This window comes from Ochlerotatus camptorhynchus, unplaced genomic scaffold, assembly GCF_037179485.1.
Source record: "Ochlerotatus camptorhynchus isolate MF236.1 unplaced genomic scaffold, CSIRO-AGI_Acam_v1.1 ptg000432l, whole genome shotgun sequence".
In the NCBI taxonomy this organism is placed as follows: domain Eukaryota; kingdom Metazoa; phylum Arthropoda; class Insecta; order Diptera; family Culicidae; genus Ochlerotatus; species Ochlerotatus camptorhynchus.
In genome coordinates, this window is record NW_027040918.1 from 7,047,217 (window position 1) to 7,074,432 (window position 27,216).

The 27,216-nt window shown below is 37.8% G+C and overlaps 1 protein-coding gene across 1 annotated transcript in view; it reads left to right on the forward strand.

Moving 5' to 3' along the window:
• Nucleotides 1–8,360: 8,360 nt before the first annotated feature.
• Nucleotides 8,361–27,216, forward strand: part of Samuel (SAM-motif ubiquitously expressed punctatedly localized protein) — a 760,488-nt gene continuing 741,632 nt past the window's right edge. Inside the window, exon 1 of the mRNA XM_065234227.1 lies at nucleotides 8,361–8,371. The gene's annotated coding sequence lies outside the window, so the exon portion shown is untranslated. The remainder of the gene's footprint in view (nucleotides 8,372–27,216) is intronic.

A 27,216-nucleotide genomic window follows, 5' to 3' on the forward strand; every position in this document is an offset into this window, starting at 1 on the left:
GAAAAACATCGGATTTACCGTATATATATTAACACAGGTACATTTTCACTTAGAAGCAAGGTAAACTTAAATTTAATGTCTTGTAGGAGCAGCTACTCCGCTGCTTACTCGTTGGTGTGTCCTAGGTAGTAACTTGAAAAGCCATGTGTGCCCGTTTCCTTGATCCCTGCATTCATCAGGATTCATCATGGCAACCAAGCCGACCGAGCCAAATAAATTCATCGGATTGAAGAAAACCACCGCATCGCTTCATAAGAACGTAGGATTTCTGAAGATGCGGCTATATAACAAACTGGACATGAAGATTTTGGAATGTTATTCTCTACATCTCAAATTGGCCAAGGAGTATCCAATTAAATTCCAGGAGTTTCTTTCTAGAGCCAAGGTAGCAGAGGAGTGCGAATCGGATAGGAAGTGGAAGCTGCAGGATAGGAAGCTAAACAGACTACGACAGCAGTCTCAACGGAGACGGATGACACACCGAACGGGTGAGCAGATCCCATCAACCATCACCACGACACCGAGGGTTCACTCCATTGATGGGTTGGTTGTCAACCGATCGACGACCGCATTCACGGAAGAACAATTGACACACCTCAACAAGGGGCTAGGATACGCGGTTACAACTAAGCCAGACGTGGAGCAGATCATCGTTGACGTAGAAACAGCGATTACCAAGACAATTCCAACATCACCACAGCATACGGATAGGACTATCACATCGAACATAATCAAGAACGGACAGGAACAAAGTCGCGTTAACGAAAAGTCGCGTTAACGCGGTCGTTATCATGGACAAGGACGATTACAGAACATAGTGAAACGCGTGGAGAACCCAATCCCATTCTATCCAGGATCAAAGGTCTCCACAAAGTCCACAAATCGGGGAATGAAATGCGAGAGATCGTGTCTGCAGTTGGTTCCCCCACCCAAAAATTAGCAAAGTGGCTAGTCACAGAGTTCCAGAGTATGCCGAATCAGTTCCAGAGTAAAGCAGTTAGTAGCTCCCAGGAGTTCGCCCAGCAACTACAATCTTCAGGAGACATTAACGAGGACGAGATTATGGTATCTTTCGACGTCACAGCTCTTTTTCCTAGCGTACCGGTCATGGAAGCGATCAACCATTTGGAGGACTGGCTATTAACACAACGAGAGGATGCAGCATGGAGAAGCAAGGTTCGGACGTACCTTAAGCTGACCCGCCTTTGTATGGAAGAGAACTACCGTGCCGATTCAAATTTCGGACAATTAAACTCGAATTTCGGACACTTTTAAAAGTTGATTATCTCGGTCGAATATGATCCACATGTCTTGTAAATTTTTAATTTTTTTGACTAGTGCCCTCCACGATCATCTAACATTATTACTTTGTTTCTAACTGGATGTAATATTTAATTAAAAATGAAAGTGTCCGAAATTTGAATCGTCCGAAATTTGAATCGGAACGGTACTTCTCTTTCCGAGGTAACTTCTACAAGCAGATGAAAGGAGCCCCAATGGGAAACCCCCTATCCCCCTTTCTGTGTGAACTTTTCATGGCCAACTTGGAGACAATTCTTAAGGAGAAAGGACTATTACCAAATCGTTGGTGGAGGTTTGTTGACGATATCTTCAGCGTAGTTAAACGGGAAGCCCTTCCACAAATTTTAGATGAGATCAACAGAATTCACAAGGATATCAAAAAGACGGGAAACTCGCATATCTCGATATTCTAGTCATCAGGGAATCGTCATCATCATCTTCGCTTGAATACGAAATTCACAGGAAACCAACAAGCACTAAAAGAGGTATCCCCTATACTTCCAACTATTCGTTCCAGCAGAAAATGGCCGCCTTCCACCACATGATTCATCGGATGCAGAATCTTCCACTCAGCGATACAGGAAAGGCCAAGGAACTACAGTACATCTTCGAAACAGCAAGACTCAACGGATACAAGGAAATCACTATCCAGGCAATCATCGATAAAAAAAAGCATGAATTCAACAAAGAGATTATTTACAACCCTCACCGCAGCACCTGAACCCTTGAAACGAGTGTCCGTTCCATTTGATCAAGATATTACTTGTAAGCTAAGACCACAGTTAAAACAATTCGGATTAGATTTAGTTTTCACCAGTAGACATAACCAGTTGAAATCATTGTTAGGATCCACTAAAGACCCAGTTAATGTTTTAGGTAAAGCTGTAATAATTGTAACAAAGCATACGTAAGACAAACCGAGAGAACTTGAGCAACTAGATTTAAAGAACATATAGCTGAGGTTAATAAGGCCATACAGCAAGAGGAAAAAGGCCTAACATATGATTTCAAATCAAAGGTTGCAGAAGATCAACAAACAACGTATTTCAACTTTACTCAACAGGGATCACGGAAACGGACACACATGGCTTTTCAAGTTACTACTTAGGACACATCAACGAGTAAGCAGCGGAGTACCTGCTCCTACAGGAAATTAAATTAAAGTTTACCTAGCTTCTAAGTGAAAATGTACCTGGGTTAATATATACCCTAATAAACAAATACCATAAACGAACTGTATCCCGGATGGGTAAACTATCCCACAAATGGTTTGGATGATACCCCGAACACGTCGTTAAGCTCTCTTTTATGGTTATTTTCATTAGGGTATTTGGTAAATCCGATGTTTTTCTTCAGTCGAGTATTAGTACAAGACACTGAAGAAGTCTGCACATTGCAGACGAAATACGCGTATCTGTCAAGGATGAGCAAATAAGGTAGTGGAATTAAATGGAAATTACTAATCCTTCTCCTCTCTCTCTCTCTCTCTCTCTCTCTCTCTCTCTCTCTCTCTTCTCTCTCTCTCTCTCTCTCTCTCTCTCTCTCTCTCTCTCTCTCTCTCTCTCTCTCTCTCTCTCTCTCTCTCTCTCTCTCTCTCTCTCTCTCTCTCTCTCTCTCTCTCTCTCTCTCTCTCTCTCTCTCTCTCTCTCTCTCTCTCTCTCTCTCTCTCTCTCTCTCTCTCTCTCTCTCTCTCTCTCTCTCTCTCTCTTTACACGGTTTTTTTTACGCGGTTTTTTTTTTGCACGGTTTTTTTTACACGGTTTTTTTTTTAACGGTTTTCCACCATTTACACGGTACGTTTTTAACGATTTCCCGACAACGATACAACCTATCGATTTGATTCCAATCACATTATCCGTTTCAAGCTATTTGTAATCGAATGGCATACTTAAAAAAAAAATCACAATTTTTGGTGTAAATATAGAAATTTTTAAAATATGTCTATATGGACCATATCATGCTTTAATTACAAATGGCATCAAAATCCGATGCGAAATATTTTGGTTGCACTGGAACTACTTATAACAAGCAGTAATGGAAAAGTTCATCAAAGTTCCCTATGACTCGCGAACTTTTCCAACACTTATAACAAGAGCGATTATATTGGCAAATATCAGCATACTCGGATTGATTCGTCATTTGGCGTAGAACTACTCTAAATGAAGCTTCGGTGAATCTTCATGAAACTTGCAAAATTACCTGAACACCTCCTGGTTTGGTCTAGTAAATCTTCCGGGTTGGAGATTTTCTCGACATCCATGGGCAGCAAGTATCATTGTGGTTGGTCGGTTGGTTGTCTTTATTTAGGAGTATAATTGTGCTTGCCACACAATATAAAAATCCATGCAATGATTGGCATAGAAAGCTCTCAACTAATAACTGTGCAAGTGCTTCAAAGAACACTAAGATGAGTGCAGGCAAAACGCTCGCTTAAGGGCAAGATTGGTAGAATCCAAAAATATTCTAATTTAAAAAAATTACAACGTGGTAAAATTAGCCATGATAGCGACATGATGTGGATTCTACCAATTTGGTCCTTAAGAAGATTTAAGTCTTAATGTCGACTATTCAGGTTGTGATTTATTATTAAAATTTTCTCTAGAAAAAAAAGAGTACAGATTCGTGCATGTCCATTACCGCGTAGATCCTTGGCTAACGATTCCTAGAAGGTTGGAAAGAAAAGCAGAAACTATTTCAGTTGATATTGTATTGTTTATCGCTCTATTCAGCGGTAATTATCATAACAGGATCGATTTTGGTTTTATCATGATTTTGAAGAGGCTTAAAGGGCTTAGAATGGGCTAAAATCAGGGCTGGCAAATCTCACGCGATATTTACAGAGATACTTCTGTCATGAACATGAAAAAACAATTATAGATATTTTTTCCAAATCTCATCGTTTTCTTTTGTCATGACAGAACGTGGCAGTATTGAGGTCATTGCAATTACTAGCTCATTTCTGTATATTATTGTTATATGCACCACGACAATCTTAAATATATATTCACTCAACATATTATATGTTGCTTGTCTAAATTAATCTAAATTAGCTAGAAATTTTGATGCCAACATCGTATGGATATTATTCTCAGGAGTACATGAACATTGAAAAATGACAATGTTACACTAGAGCAGCAGCAGCAGCAGCAGCAGCAGCAATCTTCCGTAAAAATAGGTCAGTATGATCATTTGGAATTTATTTAAATTACATGTTTAACTAAACTATATAAAGCAAATAACTGGCATAGCTAAAATCATCCAAAAGCTGAAAAGGCTGAGTAAATCTTCGTGAGAAATCTTAGATTTTTTTCCCGACTGTTTCAAATTTAAACACAATGGTCTTCCTGCGACGTTTACAAAAATAACCTCGGCTAGTTTTTTGCTTGCTTTTGGTGACAAAGCGGTTTTCACTACATGAATGACGTTTCCTAGGAGAAACCTGCGTCAGGCATAATTTGCAAATTTTTATGTTTTATTTTTCTGCGTTTTTTAACAAAAAAAAAATTAAAAATAAACCTCAAAATTCAAATAACAAAAAAACCGTATTTTTTATTCTTTTTATTTTTTTTAATTAAAACTTGAATAGAAAGCAGAAGTTTTGAAAACAACTCCAGGATGGACAAACTTTTAATAAAAAAGTTTTTCTAAGAGCAACTTTTAAGGCATTTTTGAAACTTTCATTATTTACGGCAAAATGTTCAGTTTGATGTCAGTATATGAATATAAAAATCATTTCAAACGATAGTGTCCATATCAATAAACTTCCTAAATATAACCGTTTTCGAGATATATCAAATTTACTTTCATAAAAATCATTTTTTTTGTAGAAAATATGCCATTTTCATAAGTTAATCGTGATTCTCCATCAGCCTTGATAAGTTTAGCAAGATACACATATATTTACCTTCAATTTGTCTTTTGACGATTGAACAATCAGACAACCCGTTTAGAATTTACAGGGGAAATGAAAACACTATTATTTTAAATATAGAAACCAACACAAGTTAAGTTGCACTTATTTTCATTATCAGGCGTAGTTTCATCCTTTTTAAGTTGTTAATATTGATGCACCTATCCATCTCATTATTTTAGGGACATTATAATGTCTTCCATGGTATTTTTCATGAAAAAAAAGAGCTTCTCTGTTAGAGTAGCTTCAATACCAAAACAATATTTATACCTTAATATCCAAATGGTACCTACGTTTGTATTTAAGCATGACCATCCTTTTGAAAACAGACATCACTAAAAATATCTTTTTGAGTGAACAAGTATAATTTGAATATGGAATTCAAGAAGGTCAAGTGTTGCAAGCCGTTTCCTTATAAACGGTGTTCGTCAATGCTTCGTAAATTATCCGAAAATTTGATTGAAAAACATAAGTTCCTAGAGTGGAAATTTAATTTGGATACATCTCTATCAATCTGTGATACGTGTCACTTGAATTTGAATAGAATCGAACCATGTGCTGAAAATCTGGAACTAGAAGTGCAACCGTCAGTCATGGACCGCAGCCATCTACATCTCGACATAGCCTCGAAGAAATGCCATCAACTACGTCAATAACAACAGCATCATCTCAAGATAGTGGAGAGCAACAATTTTCCAGGATGCATAATATTGAGCTGGCATAGCTGGTATCAACGTATCGCCAATATCGACAAAAAAATTCCAGAATGTTAACTATCCCCGGAGAAAGTATATGGACATTACCAATGGCATTAAGAAACGCATCTTTGGTTTTCAAGCGGAAGAAGATGACCTGGAGCAACTTAAATTGAAAGCTGCGGAACACAATGAGATGATCGGAAAACTGAAGGAGAGATTTGCTGATCCAGGTACATCGAGCGACGATAAAATAAGGATTCTGACGATTTTGCCGAAATCTTGGTCATCGCAAACGGTAATGGACGAGTTTGAAACAAATAAATACATTGTATTGCAAGCTCGATGCTTGGCAAACGGGAAAGGAGTATTGGCCACCCCCAACGAAAGGTTAGGACACGGTTTGGATCCCGAAATTAAAAACGAGGTATTGCAGTTCTTCGAAAGCGACCAGATAAGCAGAGCCACGCCAGGACTAAACGATTACGTTTCAGTGAAGAAGGAAGGTAAGAAGATTCATATTCAAAAGCGACTTTTAGTTTGTACATTGCGAGAAGCTTTTATTAAATTTCAAGAAGTTAGTAAAAATAGCATTGGATTTAGTTCATTTGCAGCACTTAAACCAAAGCATTGCAAATTACTTGGTAGTTCAGGTTCTCACAATATGTGTGTTTGTACCATCCATGAAAATATTAATTTAATGCTTCATTGTCTTAGAAAATATTCATTCGAAAAAGATTTTAACCATTATTTTGAAGAAATATTATGCAGCTCATCATCCAGAACTAAACATTGTTATCTCCGCGAATGCGAACGTTGCCCAGGTCTCTCAGATTTTGAAAGAAGTTTTTCAGAAAAATTCGAGGAACAGGGTATGTCTGAAATATGTTTTGAACAATGGGTTTCAACTGATCGATGTAGTTTAGAGAAACTTGTAAAACCAGTAGATGGATTTGTTCCTTATTTTTGCGAAAAGTTGGAAAAACTGGTATCCCATGATTATATTAAAACTCAGCAGTCTAGTTTCTTGAGAAATACAAAAAATACTCTTAAAAATGGAGAAGTTGTCATAATTTGTGATTTTTCCGAAAATTATTCATTTGTTCTTCAAGATGCTGCCCAAAGTAGTTACTGGAATAATCAACAAGCTGCTATTCTTCCTTTTTACATTTATTATTCAGAATCAGGTAGAATTAAAAATTCATAACATATAAAAACATACCAATCAAAAGTTCATCAAATAAAAATACATTCAACGAAAAGGTTTATGTACAAATTATTATTATTAAAGACGATCGAAAGTAATAAATGTAAGATGCAAATAAAAACGCATGGGTATTTTATTTATTTATCTTATTTATCTTATAAGTTTAAAACCAATCTTCCAATAGTCTATTGGTGCAAGGGTAAGTTGAAAGTAAGTACATGCATATCTTGCAAAACTTATCATATTTGATGGACAATCACGTATAACTTACGAAAAGGGCATATTTTCTACAAAAAATTGATTATGATGAAAGTAAATTTGAAATATCTTGAAAACGGTTACATTTAGGAAGTTTATTGATATGGGCACTATCGTTTGAAATGATTTTTATATTCATATACTGACATCAAACTGAACATTTTGCCGTAAATAATGAAAGTTTCAAAAATGCCTTAAAAGTTGCTCTTAGAAAAACTTTTTTATTAAAAGTTTGTCCATCCTGGAGTTGTTTTCAAAACTTCTGCTTTCTATTCAAGTTTTTATTAAAAAAATATAAAAAAAAAATCAAAAATACGTTTTTTTATATTTGAATTTTGAGGTTTATTTTTATTTTTTTTTGTAAAAAAACGAAAAAAAAATTCCGTGCATATTTTTTTTTATAAAGTCTTATTAGTTTCCTACAACTCCTTCTTAATAAATTTTTTTCTACAACCAACTGTTTTCGAACTACATTTTTTTTAAAGTATGTGTGCAAAAACACATAGGTCCTTTTCAAAAATTACCCTTGAGTCAAAAAGGTCTCCTCTCCTGCGGAAAATACTTGGTCTATCATACTGAAAATATGTGCCAAGTATCATTCAGATCGAAGATAGTCAAGTTTGGTGACTGACCGATTTGGCATGGAATTGGTCCGGTGTTTTTTTTCTAACAACTTTGGTTTGGTTTGAACTTCTTGTTAACATCTTGCTTCTGGATATTTGGGAACCTCAATGTTCATAAACTGCTCCCTTTTTATACCGGTAAACGGCAATGTAACATGCGTGAGTCGTACTCACGATATTTTTTTAGGTGGCGAACTCTCATTTTTACCCTGCTTATGTCCTAGATCACATTTCATAAAAGAAGCGTAAAAGAGAAAGAGATATCACAAGCAATTCTTTCTACTATACCTGTTTTCTAAGACATAGAGTGGGAGTTGCTCCACCAATGACCCGATGAAACAGCTTATAGAAGTTACATCCAAATTCAAAGCCCTGTGTTTCCTTGATTTGAACTTCGATGAAATTCTTCAAACTTTCTTGATGTTATTTGAACGTCTCTGAGTTTGGCATTTTTACCTGAAATTCTTAGATATTTCTTAAACTTCACAGTACTTTCCTAATGTTATTAAATTTTCCCTGTGGTTCACATACCATCCATCCTAAAGTTTGCCAAATTTTCTTCACGTTTAAGGAACTTTTTGCAGAGCATCATTGAAATTTATATAATGTTGCTACAGTTCACAGAACTCTCTTGAAGTCGGTAAAACTTACCCAGAACGACATTGAACTCCTCAGAAGCTCACAAAACGTCCCTGAAGTTGGCATAATTTTCCTGAAGTTTGTAGAGCTTCTCTGAAGATCGCAGCAAATCTTTAAAGTTTGAATAATTTTCCTAAAGTTTGTAGAACTTTCCTGAAGTTCAATGAACTTATCTGAAAGTTGTTGAATTTTTCTGCTTTATTGGAGGAAATTATTTAAAGTTTGCAGTACTTTCCTAAAATTCACACCAGTTCCCTATAGTCCACAGAATTTCCTAGAAGGTCGCTGAACCTTCCTGAAAATTTCCATGGACAAAATATGGGAATTGCAATGAAGCTCTAGCAACTCTGTAGTAATTCAAGGTGAGGGCTAGGGTCATGAAGTAGTTCGCCTCCTCGTGGTGTGCCCTGGAAACGCTAATTATCGAACCCAAGGGAGAGATATTGCGGCTAAACGAACTACCACAGAGTAAGGACGCTGGAACCCCATCCAGCTCGTCCCAGGAGGTCAATAAGCCCTGCACAAACCCTCGTTGTGCAAAGGCAGGAGTGACACCGGGTTCTTAGAGTGCTTAGCACACGCAGCTGGTAAGCGGTCACATCTGTCCTGTTTGACCCTGGACAGTTGGCTGGCTATCACGTCTGCTCTAGAACTCAGGCGAACAACTAACAGCGAACAACAAGAGGAAGGCCCTGCACAGCTGCTCACTGTGTAGTAGCGAGTGTCACGTCTGACACAACACTAGTGATGCGCCATAGCGCAACCGGCCCCCTCCCATGGCGTAATGCTTTCGGGCGGTTCCGGGGAGGGCAAGGCCTAGAGCACAGGGTAAGGTTTAGTGGGTCCCATCCCCACACCCTGAGTTATCTTCTCAGGTGTCTGGGAGCAGATTCCCCCCTGTATAAAAAAAGGATGGGCGACCTAAACTCACTGGGCAAGAGTAACTAACCTCATGTGAGTTTCATTCCTGTATTGTATTATCGAGTCAAACATATCTATTTATTTTTAAAAATCCAAGCGAATTTTCCGCCCCTCAGGATGATTTAGTGGTGAATACCACCTTCGACAGCTGCTGAGTACAAGACCTGATATACCTACTTTACCTACTATCTCTTTTATTGAACTACGGTAAAAATATTTCAACGATCGTCGCTACTAAAGTGGCTTCATTATTTTACAGAGTCGCTTTTCGAAGCACGACATGCGAGCTCTCTATTTTCTTCATGAGATTTTTTAATTTTCTACACAATATATATCCATACAAAAAACACTCGAAATAGGACGAAAATCAATGCCTACTATGATTACGTGGCTGTCTCAGACTGTCCTGCTCGCTTCTTTCTCTTTTACTTTTATGAGGGAAGAGAAATTATTTATCACATAGTCGACAAAATCAATATGGATCTTACTTGAGAGTCAAAGAAAACTTCTTTAATGCCATTTGGATTAATGCAATCAACTTTTGAACCTTATTTGACTGCATTTGTTCAATTTGTAATAGTTGTATGGTCAATAGTCCATACACGCCTTCATAATCGGCTTTGTAAACTTCAAAACACTTGTTCTCAAAGAACCCAAGACGAAATATTTTAAAACCATCACAGATTTGATTGTTAGGATCAATACTAACATCCTGTGAAGAAAAATCTGAGGTACATGAATGTTGCAAAAAAGTGCCTTTAGACATAGCGTGACGCGGGGTGCAAACAGCGTTTCGTTGCTGAATTGAGAGAATGGCGGATCTGGTGGCGTTCATCAGCCACATACGGCTCAGCAGGCGTTGCTGGCTCGTTTGGCTGGCAGGCGTCTTCCGTCGTTGACGATATCAGCTGACCGTGGCAAGGCCACCTTGGTCGAGCCGAGAAGGGAACCTCCTTGGCAATTAAGGCTACTGGCCTGAGGGAATCGTCCCTGATGTACGATCGAGGATCATTAGCGATTAGGCTCGGAAGCCATCTTGACTTCCCAGTCGAGTCGTGTGAGACCGTTTTATTGTACGGTACGAGGTGTACAAGATGTACAAAAGCACTATTGTAGGGTAATATTTCCGTCAGGTTGGCTGATAGCAATAATTTAAACCTATTTACCTAAACGGAGGCAGTCCTTCCATCCCGAGCCCCTTAAAGGGGGGGGGGGGGTTATAAACCATTTCACTGCACTTCACTATGGTCTTATTCCCACGGATGCCTGTTTACTTCTGCCTAATTTTCCATACCTAAGATGGCTCTTTTCAACCAATTTTCCCAATCCTCTTTCCAGCATATGCGCATCCATTTTCAGCTTACGACAACGATTTTCCTCCCTTCAGTATCCTTTATGTGCTTTTGCAGCGGCACAAGCCCTCTCGCTCTTGTGTGTGTCTACTGTTTTAGGTTTAACAAAACGTGAATTTTCCCTACCATCAATAACTCAAACATACTAAAATCCACGGATTGTAACCAACTGGTTACACATTGTACTTTCGTTAAAACATTAACTTTCATTTTAAAACCTATTTTTCTCATACATCATCTCATACACATTCAGACTCATTCAAAATATTTAATCGTATAATTTTTCGTAATTTCGGGTGGATTTTTTTTTTGTAATTTCTTAGTATTACGGCTAAAGCAAAGTTACAAATTGGCAAATGCAATGCTCATATACCACCATATTTGAGAATTAAATCAAATTATGTTTAAAACTAACATCCTCAGTTTACGTCAATATCCGCATGATCCAGAATAGTGAAGAAAACGAGTGCGAATGAGAAGAGTTGGGTAATCTTTTGACGTAGGACTACGTCTTTGATTTCTATGTGGGGGTACACTTTGTGAAAACCGAAAATGGAACATGTAACAAATTAAGAAAGATTTTGAACGTTAATAACTCAGCTGTCCCTGGACCAATGTCAATAATTTTGGAAATCCTGTGAGGGAAATCCTGTGAGGGGTAAATTTAATATTCTTCAAAATGCACAAAACCTTAAAATTCATAAATAACAAAAAAATCAACATACACCTTTTAAAGTCGGGTCGATGAATCGAAAATACTCAAGTTGACCCTTGGATTCTCTTCATCAACTTTTTCTTTGAAATACATACTACAAATTTGATACGCTTACAAATAAAAAACGGAAAGAGTTAAGATAATTGATGATTGATCAATTAAAAGAACTAAACGTTCACATTTGTTCCGTCCACTAGCGGTCCTACGTCAAGCTTCTGTTCGTGACCCTAGGCACATAAAGGGTGATACGGTCAAAATTTGGTCAATATCAACTTGACGTATTTCTTTCAATTTTGCATTTAAAAAACCTGAACACCCCTCATTTTGAAGGTGTGTGTGTGTAGAATGTTGCTCCTATTTTGATTTTGGAATTCACCCTTCAGTTGTCAAAATGCCGTCCAAGCAAGAAGAGCAGCGTATCAAAATTTTGCTCGCGCATCGCGAAAATCCGAGCTACTCGCACGCAAAGTTGGCAAAATCGCTAAAAGTTGCCAAATCAACCGTTACAAATGTAATTAAAGTGTTTGGGGAACGTTTGTCGACAGCCAGGAAGTCTGGATCGGGGGGAAATCGAAAACCGGAAGCCGCTGAGACGACAAAGAGAGTTGCCGGTAGTTTCAAGCGAAACCCTAACCTCTCTCTCCGAGATGCCGCAAATAAGCTGGGTGTATCGTCTACAACCGTGCATCGAGCCAAAAAACGAGCCGGACTATCGACTTACAAGAAGGTAGTGACTCCAAATCGCGATGATAAACAAAATACGACGGCCAAAGCGCGATCCCGGAGGCTGTACACGACGATGCTGACGAAGTTTGACTGCGTGGTAATGGACGACGAAACCTACGTCAAAGCCGACTACAAGCAGCTTCCGGGACAGGAGTTTTATACGGCAAAAGGAAGGGGAAAGGTAGCAGATGTTTTCAAGCACATGAAACTGTCAAAGTTCGCAAAGAAATATCTGGTTTGGCAAGCCATCTGTACCTGTGGCTTGATAAGCAGCATTTTCATAGCTTCCGGGACTGTCAACCAAGAAATTTACGTGAAAGAGTGTTTGAATAAACGTCTGCTGCCTTTCCTGAAGAAACACGGTTGTTCCGTACTGTTTTGGCCGGATTTGGCATCTTGCCATTACGGTAAAAAGGCCATGGAGTGGTACGCCGCCAACAACGTGCAGGTGGTTCCCAAGGACAAGAACCCTCCCAACACGCCAGAGCTCCGCCCAATTGAGAAATACTGGGCTATTGTCAAGCGGAACCTAAAGAAGACCAAAAAAACTGCTAAGGCCGAGCAGCAGTTCAAGGCAAACTGGCTTTCTGCGGCGAAGAAGGTGGACAAGGTGGCTGTACAAAATCTGATGGCAGGGGTCAAGCGTAAGGCCCGGCAATTCGGATTTGGAAAAGCGGAAGCCTAACTGAATATTTTTCCTGAATTTTATACTAATTGAACTTGAAAAAGAAATTTAATTTGATTTTTTAAATAAACGATTTCACCGATTTACACGCGTTTTCCCTTGACCAAATTTTGACCGTATCACCCTTTACCCTTCTACTTTTTTTTTTCAACACAGTCGAATTGTGCACTCCAACAAAAAGTGATAATTATTCATCTTGTATCTGCTCTTCACACAAAAGTTGAGGTAGAAAAGATGGTAAAGGTGCAATTATCTTCTCTATACAAGATTATCAATTTGAAATCCCGGCGATAGCACTTTTGGATATTTCAATCTGGTAATCAATCTTGAACAAGGGTGCTGGGGTCTATGGAGTGGGGAATGTTTTATTATTATTTTGAAAACCACTCAAACAATATTTTTCCAAAATTGTGTTAAACATGCCAGTTTTTACCCTAATTTGTAATGTTGTAACAAGATATGCTAGGAATATAATATTTCCCCAACAATAGTTGTTATAATTTTGCTACCGAGCAAAAATCTGTAGAACAAAATAAATCATTTTATCATTTTCTTCTGGTGGGGTATGTTGCTTCAAAGCGTCAGCTAAATCAATTGTACAGCTATCAACGGGGCTTTTGCCGGAATAATGGTGGAAAACCAGAAAAAAGAAAGAGCCCAAAAAAAAGGCATTCATCCATTTAATTTAACTTAATTAATGTTGGTATCCGTGAGATACGTATTTCGACTACAATGTTCAACCTTCATCAGTGTCATTGCGGGAATGACACTCATGAAGACTGCACAACTGTAGTCGAAATACGTATCTCATGGATACCATATTGAATAAAGTGGAATTAATTGGAAGATTTCCTTTTATTTTATGCTTTATTTGAGCATTCCGCTAACAACCTAATTGCATTACTTCAGAAAAAAAAAGATATTTTTCATCAGTAACTGCATATTTGAAAACTAGAAATTACCCAACATTGACGAAAAACGATTAATTTCACTTAATATATTGACTCCTTTGCACCTATAGTTGCGGTAGTGTTCCTAAAATAGTGGAATTGCAATTGTTTGCAGATCGTTTATTTATTGTTTAATACAAAAAATTGTCTTTGCCTCTCCACTACTGGCTCACCCACCCTAACTGTTTGAAGATAAATAAAAGGCGTAAAATAAATATAGACGTCACCATGCAGCATTCAGCTCAGAATGTTTAGTTTACAAAAGATTGTTTGAGCAAAGGAAGAGTAGCATGAATTTCAACAAATAGCAACCAAGCTCCATTGAGCAATGTGAGACCATGAGATATAATTAATTTATATATAGCTGGGTTGTCCACCAAGTGCGGAGAGTTGCGTCAGATGGTAGAAGGAAAGAACGTTCTTCTTGGTATGTCAAACTGGAGACACACTGGCTATGTTGCTGTTTGTGTATTAAGATAATCAGAGCAGTGGCAATCAATTATCCCCTCGGCATAAATCATTCAAGTCTCAAGTAACCATTTAAATCAAAGTACTCCCAAATGAATTCAAATTATGGATTTATAATCGATTGCAATGTGTAAAGCTGATTTAAAATATTTTTTATACCTATAAACTGAGATAGTACGCGTTTTTTATGGGTGCAAACATTTCAAATCATTTCTCGAGCAACATGTTAAAACGGTCTATGTGCCACATGTAACTTACTGCAAAGTCAATCGATTTTATTTTGCAAGCCAATGGAAAACTTTATTTTTCGACGTAGTGATTTCTATATGGGGGTACACTGTGTGAAAACTGAACATGAAACATGTAGCAAAATTATGAAAGATTTTGAACGATAATAACTCAGCTGCCCCTGGACCAATGTCAATAATTTTATCACCAATCGATCAGAAATATTTCTACGCATCTTTTAAATTTAAAACTTTATCATTTTTCAAAATATAACTATTATTAACTGTTGCTATGATAATTTAAATTATCAGATGATCAGAGATGCTATGCCTCAGAACATCCCGGCGGCGCTGACTGGGATTGAACCCAGGCCTGATGGGGTGAGCGGTAATCACGCTTACCACTACACCACCAGCTCCGCTGCCTGTTGCAGTTAACAAATAAGATTTATTATATAAGACCACGTAGTCCTACGTCACCATTGCGTACAACCCCATAGGGCTATCCCTTGTAGGTTTTTTTTTATTATTTATCATCACCATCTTTGGCGATTGAGACCAAGACGGCACAGCTTTGCGATAGCGAGGTTGTAACCTGCGTGTTACAATTTGTCCCATTTTGTACAGTTTTATCTCCGAGTGTAGTATTGTCGTATTTCTCACGAGCGTGTGCCGTGTTTTTTATGCTTTGTTTTTGTTGTCATTGCACGGCCGACGACATACTCACCACAATGTCTTCGTGAATAATTTTAATTTGTACGTGATTTTACGTTAGTTTAGTTAGCAAAGGATAAAATTATCGTTTCATGTTGTCTCGCGTATTCAATAAAGTTAGGTCCTGATTCTCCTCCCGCTGCAAAAGAAGGCGAAAAACATAATCAACATAACAGTCGAGCGCGGTTGCAGAAGCGATGGCGGTTTTGTTTTGGGATTGTGACGTTGTGAAAAAGAGAACAATTCGAGCCACGGTGGAGTGAGCGTGTGTTTTTTTGTTCGGAGAAACTAACTAAATGCTTAAAAATACTTCGGATTGACTTAACAATTCGGGCCTTTTTTTCTAAACTCAGAACGTTAAAATGTGCTTAAAATGTATAACAGCTTTAAAATTCTCAAACAAGTTTGAAAACGCCATCATGACCTTAAAGCGTCAAAACGTACTGAAACATAAAAAATTAAATGATTTTGAAACGTCATGAAATGGCCTAAGGAATGCCAAAATAGCCTAGAATCACCGCAAGGGCCCTATTTAGCCCTAATTAACAGTTTTAATTTTATCACACACCCTTGAAAAACATGATTTAGACTTGAATAATGCTTTAAAACCTCCATTAAACTTAAATGATGCTTAGGAAAAAATGGTTTAAAATTGCCAAAACAATCTGGAATCACTAAAATTTAGCGCACGCAGAGTTTATTTTTGGCTTAACCACAGCTGATTCCCTGCACAACAAGAAGGAAGCGTGCCAGTAGAAGGCGTGCATCGTGCATCATAAGTAGTATTCTCAGCAGGAATCATGTGTCTATGTTTCCAGCCTGCATCATAGGAGTTGCGTAGGAGTGCAGTGCATACTAAACGCATGCTCAGATAAGCATTTATTTTGGAGATTTGCCTTGATCTACAAATTGAATCTGATAAGCCCTTATTCTAGCTCTATCTTGAAATTAATACAGTGAAATGTTTACGCATCGACAACTGTCACTTCAACTTACCTGACCCGCGCTGATCATGAGGATGACGAAGATCGCAAGCGCATAAACTTTTATTACCAAATCCATGTACTATGCTGCCATATTATAAAGCATATCATGAGAATGGTTGTGTACTATTTTAGTAATGTGATAACGATTGCGGCGTGCATTTAAACATCCCTGAAATGAAACAAGATAAAATTATGCATATTACTACACTTAAAGTTATCACCTGAAAGTCAAAAACGACAGCGTGGCAGCAATAGTGGTTTTGGTAGTGAAGTGGTGTTAGATGGTGAAACATTTGAGGTTATGGATTTGAATTTATGTATCTTGGAACACTAGTGTATGCGATAATGATGTTACCCACGAGGTGAAGAGACGTATTGCAGCTGCAAACAGGGCTTTTTACGGATTTCATAACCAGCTGAATTCCCGTAGCTTGCAAACGAAAACGAAATTTGCTTTGCAGAAGACGCTGATACTTCCGGTGGCCCTCTACGGCCATGAATCGTGGACGTTAAAGGAGACCGACCGGAGAGCATTTGGTGTCTTCGAGCGTAAGTTGCTGCGAGCAATACTCGGCGGTAAACAATAAAATAGCATCTGGCGGCGTCGCATGAATCACGAGTTGCACCAAGTGTATAACGGTACGGATATAGTGAAGCTATGAGAAAACACGGCAGACTACTGTGGGTTGGGCGTGCAGTGCGGATGTCGGAAGAACGACAAGCAAAGGCTATATTAAGCAGAGAACCCGGTAGAGGTCATCGACTCCAGGGTAGACCTCGCACACGTTAATTTTTTTTGCAGTCGAGGAGGACATCAGGTCGCTAAACGTTCATGGCGACTGGAAGCGATTGGCTCAGGACCGAGTCCAGTGGAGAAGACTACTTTGTTCGGCACAGAATCAACAAGGCGATTCGTAGCCCATCAAGTAGTACAAAATGAAAAGAAGAGGTTCCAAGTGAAAGCCCTGGGGAACTCATGACGTGACTTGAATTGAGGAGTTTCATCCCAATTCCCATTTTTTCTAATATTAAAATCAACATTTGAATGTCAAGTCCATCAAACGCTTTACTGAAATCAGTGTAATGAGGTTCTATTTGGTTTCCTTTGTCCATTGCAGTTATTAGACCGTCGGAAAAAAAATGAATATAAGACCGCGTTGGGTCGGTTGAGTGCTGCAGGAGTAGGGTTAACTACCCCATTTCCGGCCTATTAAGCACAACCCCTACTTAGTCTTTCCTAATCTAGCGCAGTTTAGCACCAAACGGAATGTTATTATTACTGATGGCTTTAAAATTTATTTACCTTTCCGTACGTACCGTAAGATTTGATAAAGAGAAACCAATCGTTGAGATATTGCCAAAAGTCTTGACGCCAAACTCGGTCTACGGATTCTAAACTCGGCCTAACGCATTGAAACGCCAATGAATTCACTTCGGCCTATCGGGTGAAGGAAAAACATGATTCGGTCGGAGCGCTTCTTTTGTTTTTGGAAATAATGGGTGCAAACCTTCATATCACGCGTTATCATTGACTTCGTTAGGTAGCTTATTAACTAAAGTATCGTACCAAACACATAATTGACTTGTTTACTCTGAAATCATGGACTTATTTGAAGTATGCTGCTCGATAGGCCCAAAATGGGCGATTAGGCCGAAGTAGTTCTCTACCCTATCATTGATCATTTACGAGACGTATTATATAATATGATTGGATTATTTCTGGAGACCTTTTAAAAACCGGTCTTATATCCATTTGTCGATCAAAAATTCGATTAACTTGATTTGCATTCAACGGCGAACTGAGCGGAGGATTTGCAATACTCAGGGGGAACGATACTCTGTTGGATTCATTTTCACAGTTTAGTATTTACTTTGGATTTTCAAGACAAACATAATTGATGGCATTTTGTAGAGTGGGTCGTCTTGATGAGAATAGGGCAGCGATGGAAAAAATAAATGGGAATGGATCAGGGAATGGATTGAGTGTGAGGGGTGTTAAAAAATTTCAGAGTCAAAGTTCACAGCTCAAGCGTAGAAAACGTCTCCGTAGCGAATAGGTCGAAACGGCACTGTAGGAGAAACGGGTGGTGGCGATGGATCACTACACACTTAGAAATTATTATGTTTACACGAGACGTAATTCAGCTTTGACGAAAATCATGGAACGTAAACAAACATGGCATGTAAAATTAAGTGTCCTGAAACTGAAACATATGTAACTCGACGAAAAGTGCGTTTGATTGAATTGATTTTCTCGTACTTTTCAACTGATTCTCAGGGCACTGAAGTTTACATGTCTTTTTCGTAGTGTGCAAGTTCCGTTTAATATTCTCAGCTATATTTGAACGGGAATTTGATTCGCAACATTCTCGCACGAAAGTCCATCAGTCGGTGGGTGGCTTCGTTTACCATTAGATCTTTCTTCTCCGAGCCCTTGAGCAGCACCAGCGACAAGTACAGCTTGGGCAGTGTGGGAAAAAAGGACCTGCACGTATTACTTTTCCACCTGCTTGACGTTGGGGGTTTTGTTGTCCGGTTAGGCTTTTCCAGATGGTAGGATCAGCAGTACGAACGAAATCAACAGCGTAGTCGTGCTCGTTCGGCACCTTCCTTGTAGAGGGTATTTCCCGGGATTCCCTGCTTTTCCGGGATAAGACAAATTAATTTGCAAAACTTTGTCTAAATTTCAATTCAATATAGCGCAAACATGTTTTTCTTTCGGTGTGCTTTAAAAAAAAAACTCATTGAAGCTTAATAGTTCAGACTACAGAGTTATAACATGTTGTAGCGCTATCTTGATGGTGGTGTCTGTGTTGCAATTATTTGACAACCGTTATAACATGTTATACATGCTCAGTCTGGCCAGCGTTTCACCCAGGTGTACAGAGTATTATTGCTCTGGTTATTTTTATACAATGACATGCGACTTTGTTTTCAGAAAACTACATCAGTATGAAAGAGACTCACTGTTTTTTGTACACTGAAACCTCCGTTTCCAATTTACGTCCCTCTTTTTACGAAGTAAATCCCAAATAACGAGGTTTTTTTTTACGAAGTAAATCCCAAATAAAGAGTTTTCTTTTTACGAAGTAAATTCCAAATAACGAGTTTTTTTTGTGATTTTGGGAAACTGGGATATACTGTGAAATACCCCACAATATGGGTATTTTTGGAATCGGAGTGACGTGTAGGGACCGGAAATCAATGTCTGATGCCATTTTTAAATCCAAGATGGCAACTTTCGGTTACATAAAAACTTGGAAATTCTGCCAAATACCCCACATTATGGGTATTTTTGGAATCGGAGTGATGTTTAGGGACCGGAAATCGATGTCTGACGCCATTTCGAAATCCAAGATGGCGGCTTTCGGTAACAGAAAAGCTTGGAAATTCTGTCATATACCCCACAATATGGATATTTTTGAAATTGGAGTGACGTGTAAGAACCGGAAATTTATGTCTGACGCCATTTTGAAATCCAAGATGGTGGCTTCCGGTTACAGAAAAATTGGCAAATACCACCACATCACCCCGATTCTTAAGATACCCATATTGTAGGTTATATAACATTGTTTTTATGTTTTTATATAACCGGAAGTCGCCATATTGAATTTCAAAATGGCGTCAGACATGGATTTTCAGTCCTAATAAGTCACCCCGATTCCAAAAAACCCATATCGTGGAGTATTTGACTTCGATTCCAAAAATACCCATATTGTGGGGTATTTGACAGAATTTCTTGGAAATGAAATGCACAAGTATTAGTGCATAACTTGGGGACCAATTCCACGCCAAATCGGTCAGTCACCAAACTTTACTATCTTCGATCTGAATGATACTTGGCACATATTTTCAGTATGATAGACCAAGTATTTTCCGCAGGAGAGGAGAGCCTTTTGACTCAAGGGTAATTTTTGAAAAGGGCCTATGTGTTTTTGCACACATACTTTAAAAAAAAATGTAGTTCGAAAACAGTTGGTTGTAGAAAAAAATTTACTAAGAAGGAGTTGTAGGAAACTAATAAGGCTTTATAAAAAAAATATGCACGGAATTTTTTTTTTCGTTTTTTTACAAAAAAAAATTAAAAATAAACCTCAACATTCAAATAACAAAAAAAAACGTATTTTTGATTTTTTTAATATTTTTTTAATAAAAACTTGAATAGAAAGCAGAAGTTTTGAAAACAACTCCAGGATGGACAAACTTTTAATAAAAAAGTTTTTCTAAGAGCAACTTTTAAGGCATTTTTGAAACTTTCATTATTTACGGCAAAATGTTCAGTTTGATGTCAGTATATGAATATAAAAATCATTTCAAACGATAGTGCTCATATCGATAAACTTCCTAAATGTAACCGTTTTCAAGATATTTCAAATTTACTTTCATCATAATCAATTTTTTGTAGAAAATATGCCCTTTTCGTAAGTTATACGTGATTGTCCATCAAATATGATAAGTTTTGCAAGATATGCATGTACTTACCTTCAACTTACCCTTGCACCAATAGACTATTGGAAGATTGTTTTTAAACTTATAAGATAAATAAGATAAATAAATGAAATACCCATGCGTTTTTATTTGCATCTTACATTTATTACTTTCGATCGTCTTTAATAATAATAATTTGTACATAAACCTTTTCGTTGAATGTATTTTTATTTGATGAACTTTTGATTGGTATGTTTTTATATGTTATGAATTTTTAATTCTACCTGATTCTGAATAATAAATGTAAAAAGGAAGAATAGCAGCTTGTTGATTATTCCAGTAACTACTTTGGGCAGCATCTTGAAGAACAAATGAATAATTTTCGGAAAAATCACAAATTATGACAACTTCTCCATTTTTAAGAGTATTTTTTGTATTTCTCAAGAAACTAGACTGCTGAGTTTTAATATAATCATGGGATACCAGTTTTTCCAACTTTTCGCAAAAATAAGGAACAAATCCATCTACTGGTTTTACAAGTTTCTCTAAACTACATCGATCAGTTGAAACCCATTGTTCAAAACATATTTCAGACATACCCTGTTCCTCAAATTTTTCTGAAAAACTTCTTTCAAAATCTGAGAGACCTGGGCAACGTTCGCATTCGCGGAGATAACAATGATGAGCTGCATAATATTTCTTCAAAATAATGGTTGAAATCTTTTTCGAATGAATATTTTCTAAGACAATGAAGCATTAAATTAATATTTTCATGGATGGTACAAACACACATATTGTGAGAACCTGAACTACCAAGTAATTTGCAATGCTTTGGTTTAAGTGCTGCAAATGAACTAAATCCAATGCTATTTTTACTAACTTCTTGAAATTTAATAAAAGCTTCTCGCAATGTACAAACTAAAAGTCGCTTTTGAATATGAATCTTCTTACCTTCCTTCTTCACTGAAACGTAATCGTTTAGTCCTGGCGTGGCTCTGCTTATCTGGTCGCTTTCGAAGAACTGCAATACCTCGTTTTTAATTTCGGGATCCAAACCGTGTCCTAACCTTTCGTTGGGGGTGGCCAATACTCCTTTCCCGTTTGCCAAGCATCGAGCTTGCAATACAATGTATTTATTTGTTTCAAACTCGTCCATTACCGTTTGCGATGACCAAGATTTCGGCAAAATCGTCAGAATCCTTATTTGATCGTCGCTCGATGAACCTGGATCAGCAAATCTCTCCTTCAGTTTTCCGATCATCTCATTGTGTACCGCAGCTTTCAATTTAAGTTGCTCCAGGTCATCTTCTTCCGCTTGAAAACCAAAGATGCGTTTCTTAATGCCATTGGTAATGTCCATATACTTTCTCCGGGGATAGTTAACATTCTGGATTTTTTTTGTCGATATTGGCGATACGTTGATACCAGCTATGCCAGCTCAATATTATGCATCCTGGAAAATTGTTGCTCTCCACTATCTTGAGATGATGCTGTTGTTATTGACGTAGTTGATGGCATTTCTTCGAGGCTATGTCGAGATGTAGATGGCTGCGGTCCATGACTGACGGTTGCACTTCTAGTTCCAGATTTTCAGCACATGGTTCGATTCTATTCAAATTCAAGCGACACGTATCACAGATTGATAGAGATGTATCCAAATTAAATTTCCACTCTAGGAACTTATGTTTTTCAATCAAATTTTCGGATAATTTACGAAGCATTGACGAACACCGTTTATAAGGAAACGGCTTGCAACACTTGACCTTCTTGAATTCCATATTCAAATTATACTTGTTCACTCAAAAAGATATTTTTAGTGATGTCTGTTTTCAAAAGGATGGTCATGCTTAAATACAAACGTAGGTACCATTTGGATATTAAGGTATAAATATTGTTTTGGTATTGAAGCTACTCTAACAGAGAAGCTCTTTTTTTTCATGAAAAATACCATGGAAGACATTATAATGTCCCTAAAATAATGAGATGGATAGGTGCATCAATATTAACAACTTAAAAAGGATGAAACTACGCCTGATAATGAAAATAAGTGCAACTTAACTTGTGTTGGTTTCTATATTTAAAATAATAGTGTTTTCATTTCCCCTGTAAATTCTAAACGGGTTGTCTGATTGTTCAATCGTCAAAAGACAAATTGAAGGTAAATATATGTGTATCTTGCTAAACTTATCAAGGCTGATGGAGAATCACGATTAACTTATGAAAATGGCATATTTTCTACAAAAAAAATTATTTTTATGAAAGTAAATTTGAAATATCTCGAAAACGGTTATATTTAGGAAGTTTATTGATATGAGCACTATCGTTTGAAATGATTTTTATATTCATATACTGACATCAAACTGAACATTTTGCCGTAAATAATGAAAGTTTCAAAAATGCCTTAAAAGTTGCTCTTAGAAAAAAACTTTTTTATTAAAAGTTTGTCCATCCTGGAGTTGTTTTCAAAACTTCTGCTTTCTATTCAAGTTTTTATTACAAATATATAAAAAAAATCAAAAATACGTTTTTTTATATTTGAATTTTGAGGTTTATTTTTATTTTTTTTTGTAAAAAAACGAAAAAAAATTCCGTATATATTTTTTTTTATAAAGCCTTATTAGTTTCCTACAACTCTTTCTTAGTAAATTTTTTTCTACAACCAACTGTTTTCGAACTACATTTTTTTTAAAGTATGTGTGCAAAAACACATAGGCCCTTTTCAAAAATTACCCTTGAGTCAAAAGGGTCTCCTCTCCTGCGGAAAATACTTGGTCTATCATACTGAAAATATGTGCCAAGTATCATCCAGATCGAAGATGGTCGAGCACGATTTCAGGTTTTTTCAGCTCATTCTGGATGGAATCCCTCTGGGGTAAATTATAGGTATTCGTGCCAGGGCTCTACATTTTCGAAGCTCTAAAATGAACTCGAGTTTTGTTTCTCTCATACAAACTAGAGTCGGTGTATAATTAGTCACGCCAAGAGTGAAGCCAAGACTACCTATTGAACTGTCAAACCGGCTACCTATCGTGCATAATAAATAAACATTACGATGCTATGAAAGGTCCACAAAAGGTATTGCAATAAAATATAAAATATAATCGAAGAAATGAGCATAAACACGCAGTGAGCGTTAAATTGTCATGGGATACGCTCGGTAATGATTAGTAATGAGAATTTCTACTATTTTTTGTTAAGATAATTTGACAAAATCACTGATAAAATGATTTACTACAGCTGCAATATTTTTTCTCTTGCTAGAAGTAATTTGAAGTTGTTGTAGAAGTCCTCTGTTGCCAAGTGAAAAGAATGGAAATCTTCCGAAAACCGTGATGCGAGTTCAACTATTTTTCTCTTGGCGTGACTCATTATACACCGACTCTAATACAAACGTGTTCAACGCTTCATTTCTATAACGCCTAGCTAGACTATCAGCAAGAAATGATAATGGAAAAGAAGCACGCTTAGAAGGAAACGCTGGCTGTGGATCTTCTCGTCGTTGCTTTGCTCATCGCTTACAATGTAAGTAACGTCGATTTTCTAGTTAAACGAAACCTCATTATGGCTTTCAATCCCCTTTCACGAACACTCTATCACCGCTCTTTAATTTTGTTTAAAATGCGTTATGTCCCGTTTTCGTTAATTTTTTTTAGATAAATATGTGGATGGAAGATAAATTAAACATATTACTTGTAATCTTCAAGTGTTTTCACGTGAGAAATGCTTTAAATATGTAATTTCTTTTTTTTTGGGCGACCCCGGCGTAGTGGTTAACATCCTTGAACATTTGTTTGTGCACGCTGACTGAGGTTCTAGAATGCTGCGAAGCTGTTCGACTTTAACAAAAAAAGAAAGCCAGCAGTCTCTTCGTCGCATCGATTTGGTCGATTGAAGCTGATATTGTGACGCCCTGATTCGTGCAAGAAAACCTTCGAATATACCCTAAGAGGAAGAGGTGACAATTGCCTTTTCCTCTTTTATTTCTATCTCTATCTCTATCTCTATCTCTATCTTACGCACATGAAATCGGCCAATCAGGAGCTGGTTCACGTTTGACAGAAAAGTGGTTAATTTTCGCCTCCGTATTGTCACCTCTTCTCTTAGAATTTACACAAAGTTCTGTACTAATACTTGTGCAATTTCCTAAATAAATAGAGATAATAATAATACTTGTGCAATTCACAAACGTCAGAGAAGTCTTCAAGCAGAGAGTGTAAATAAAATCTCACGGGGGCAACTTGACAGCTCCAGTATATTGTACCCCGACAATTTGGTGCGGGTGGTTCTGTCAAACTCACAAGTTTCAGAAGGGTTGAATAGGGAGAATGCGGAAATGATGCACCAAACCGAAACGCTGACGTCAAAATTATCATTAGTGACATAGAAAGTCCAGTGATGCCAGCGAGAAATGTCGTTTTGGTTTTTCAGTTGTATGCACAATTCATAATCAGTTTATGAAACTTTTTTTTTGCAGTCTCGGGTGTCTTTGAGCAGAACAGGACCAAACGTTTAAACATATGATTTGTAAAACGAAAATATGTGATTGTCATCGAATTAACCGAAACAAATGAGAATTGAACGAGGATACCACAGGCTAACAGAAATAACTCTTGAAGGTGTTTCATCGAACACGCATTTAACGGTCAATTTAAATGTTTGTTAGTTAGTAGTGCCACCGCCTGTGGCACGCATAGTCAATTTCCTTGCGTTTGACGTTTAAGCACTACGGCCATCTGTTCAGCGTAGTGCCATAGAGGTAACTCTAAGACCACTGGGTCCCGAAGAAAATCATTATTATTTTTGGCTCACTCAGTACCAGAACAACGGTCCCAAGCAGTCCCAAGCTATTTCACTCACCCCTGCATGTTCTGCATGAATCCACACACCCCTGATGTTATCTGTCAAACTTTCATAGCGAATCAAAACAAACATAGTGTAGTAAAAGAATTTCAACTAGAATAGGGTACGTTAATCGTTTGCTTGGGACCAATAGGCTACTAAAGTGGTGAGCCAATTTAAAATCGTTAGTTTCGTATTGATTGTTGGTAGTGCCCGTTATAGTGCATTCAACAGATGGCGGTAGTGTTTTAGTAATGATGTTTTAAAGTGAAATGTTGTTATGTCTGTTTGTCTGTGAGGATACTATCGGTGATTTCGACGCTAAAGGGTTATACCATAGAGGTAACTCTAAGACCACTGGGTCCCAAAGAAAATCATTATTATTTTTGGCTCACTCAGTACCAGAACAACGGTCCCAAGCAGTCCCAAGCTCAGTCCCACTCACCCCTGCATGTTCTGCATGAATCCACACACCCCTGATGTTATCTGTCAAACTTTCATAGCGAATCAAAACAAACATAGTGTAGTAATAGAATTTCAACTAGAATAGAGTACGTTAATCGTTTGCTTGGGACCAATAGGCTACTAAAGTGGTGAGCCAATTTAAAATCGTTAGTTTCGTATTGATTGTTGGTTATACGGTCAAAATTTGGTCAATATCAACTTGACGTATTTCTTTCAATTTTGCATTTAAAAACCTGAACACCCCTCATTTTGAAGGTGTGTGTGTGTAGAATGTTGCTCCTATTTTGATTTTGGAATTCACTCTTCAGTTGTCAAAATGCCGTCCAAGCAAGAAGAGCAGCGTATCAAAATTTTGCTCGCGCATCGCGAAAATCCGAGCTACTCGCACGCAAAGTTGGCAAAATCGCTAAAAGTTGCCAAATCAACCGTTACAAATGTAATTAAAGTGTTTGGGGAACGTTTGTCGACAGCCAGGAAGTCTGGATCGGGGGGAAATCGAAAACCGGAAGCCGCTGAGACAACAAAGAGAGTTGCCGGTAGTTTCAAGCGAAACCCTAACCTCTCTCTCCGAGATGCCGCAAATAAGCTGGGTGTATCGTCTACAACCGTGCATCGAGCCAAAAAACGAGCCGGACTATCGACTTACAAGAAGGTAGTGACTCCAAATCGCGATGATAAACAAAATACGACGGCCAAAGCGCGATCCCGGAGGCTGTACACGACGATGCTGACGAAGTTTGACTGCGTGGTAATGGACGATGAAACCTACGTCAAAGCCGACTACAAGCAGCTTCCGGGACAGGAGTTTTATACGGCAAAAGGAAGGGGAAAGGTAGCCGATGTTTTCAAGCACATGAAACTGTCAAAGTTCGCAAAGAAATATCTGGTTTGGCAAGCCATCTGTACCTGTGGCTTGTAAAGCAGCATTTTCATAGCTTCCGGGACTGTCAACCAAGAAATTTACGTGAAAGAGTGTTTGAATAAACGTCTGCTGCCTTTCCTGAAGAAACACGGTTGTTCCGTACTGTTTTGGCCGGATTTGGCATCTTGCCATTACGGTAAAAAGGCCATGGAGTGGTACGCCGCCAACAACGTGCAGGTGGTTC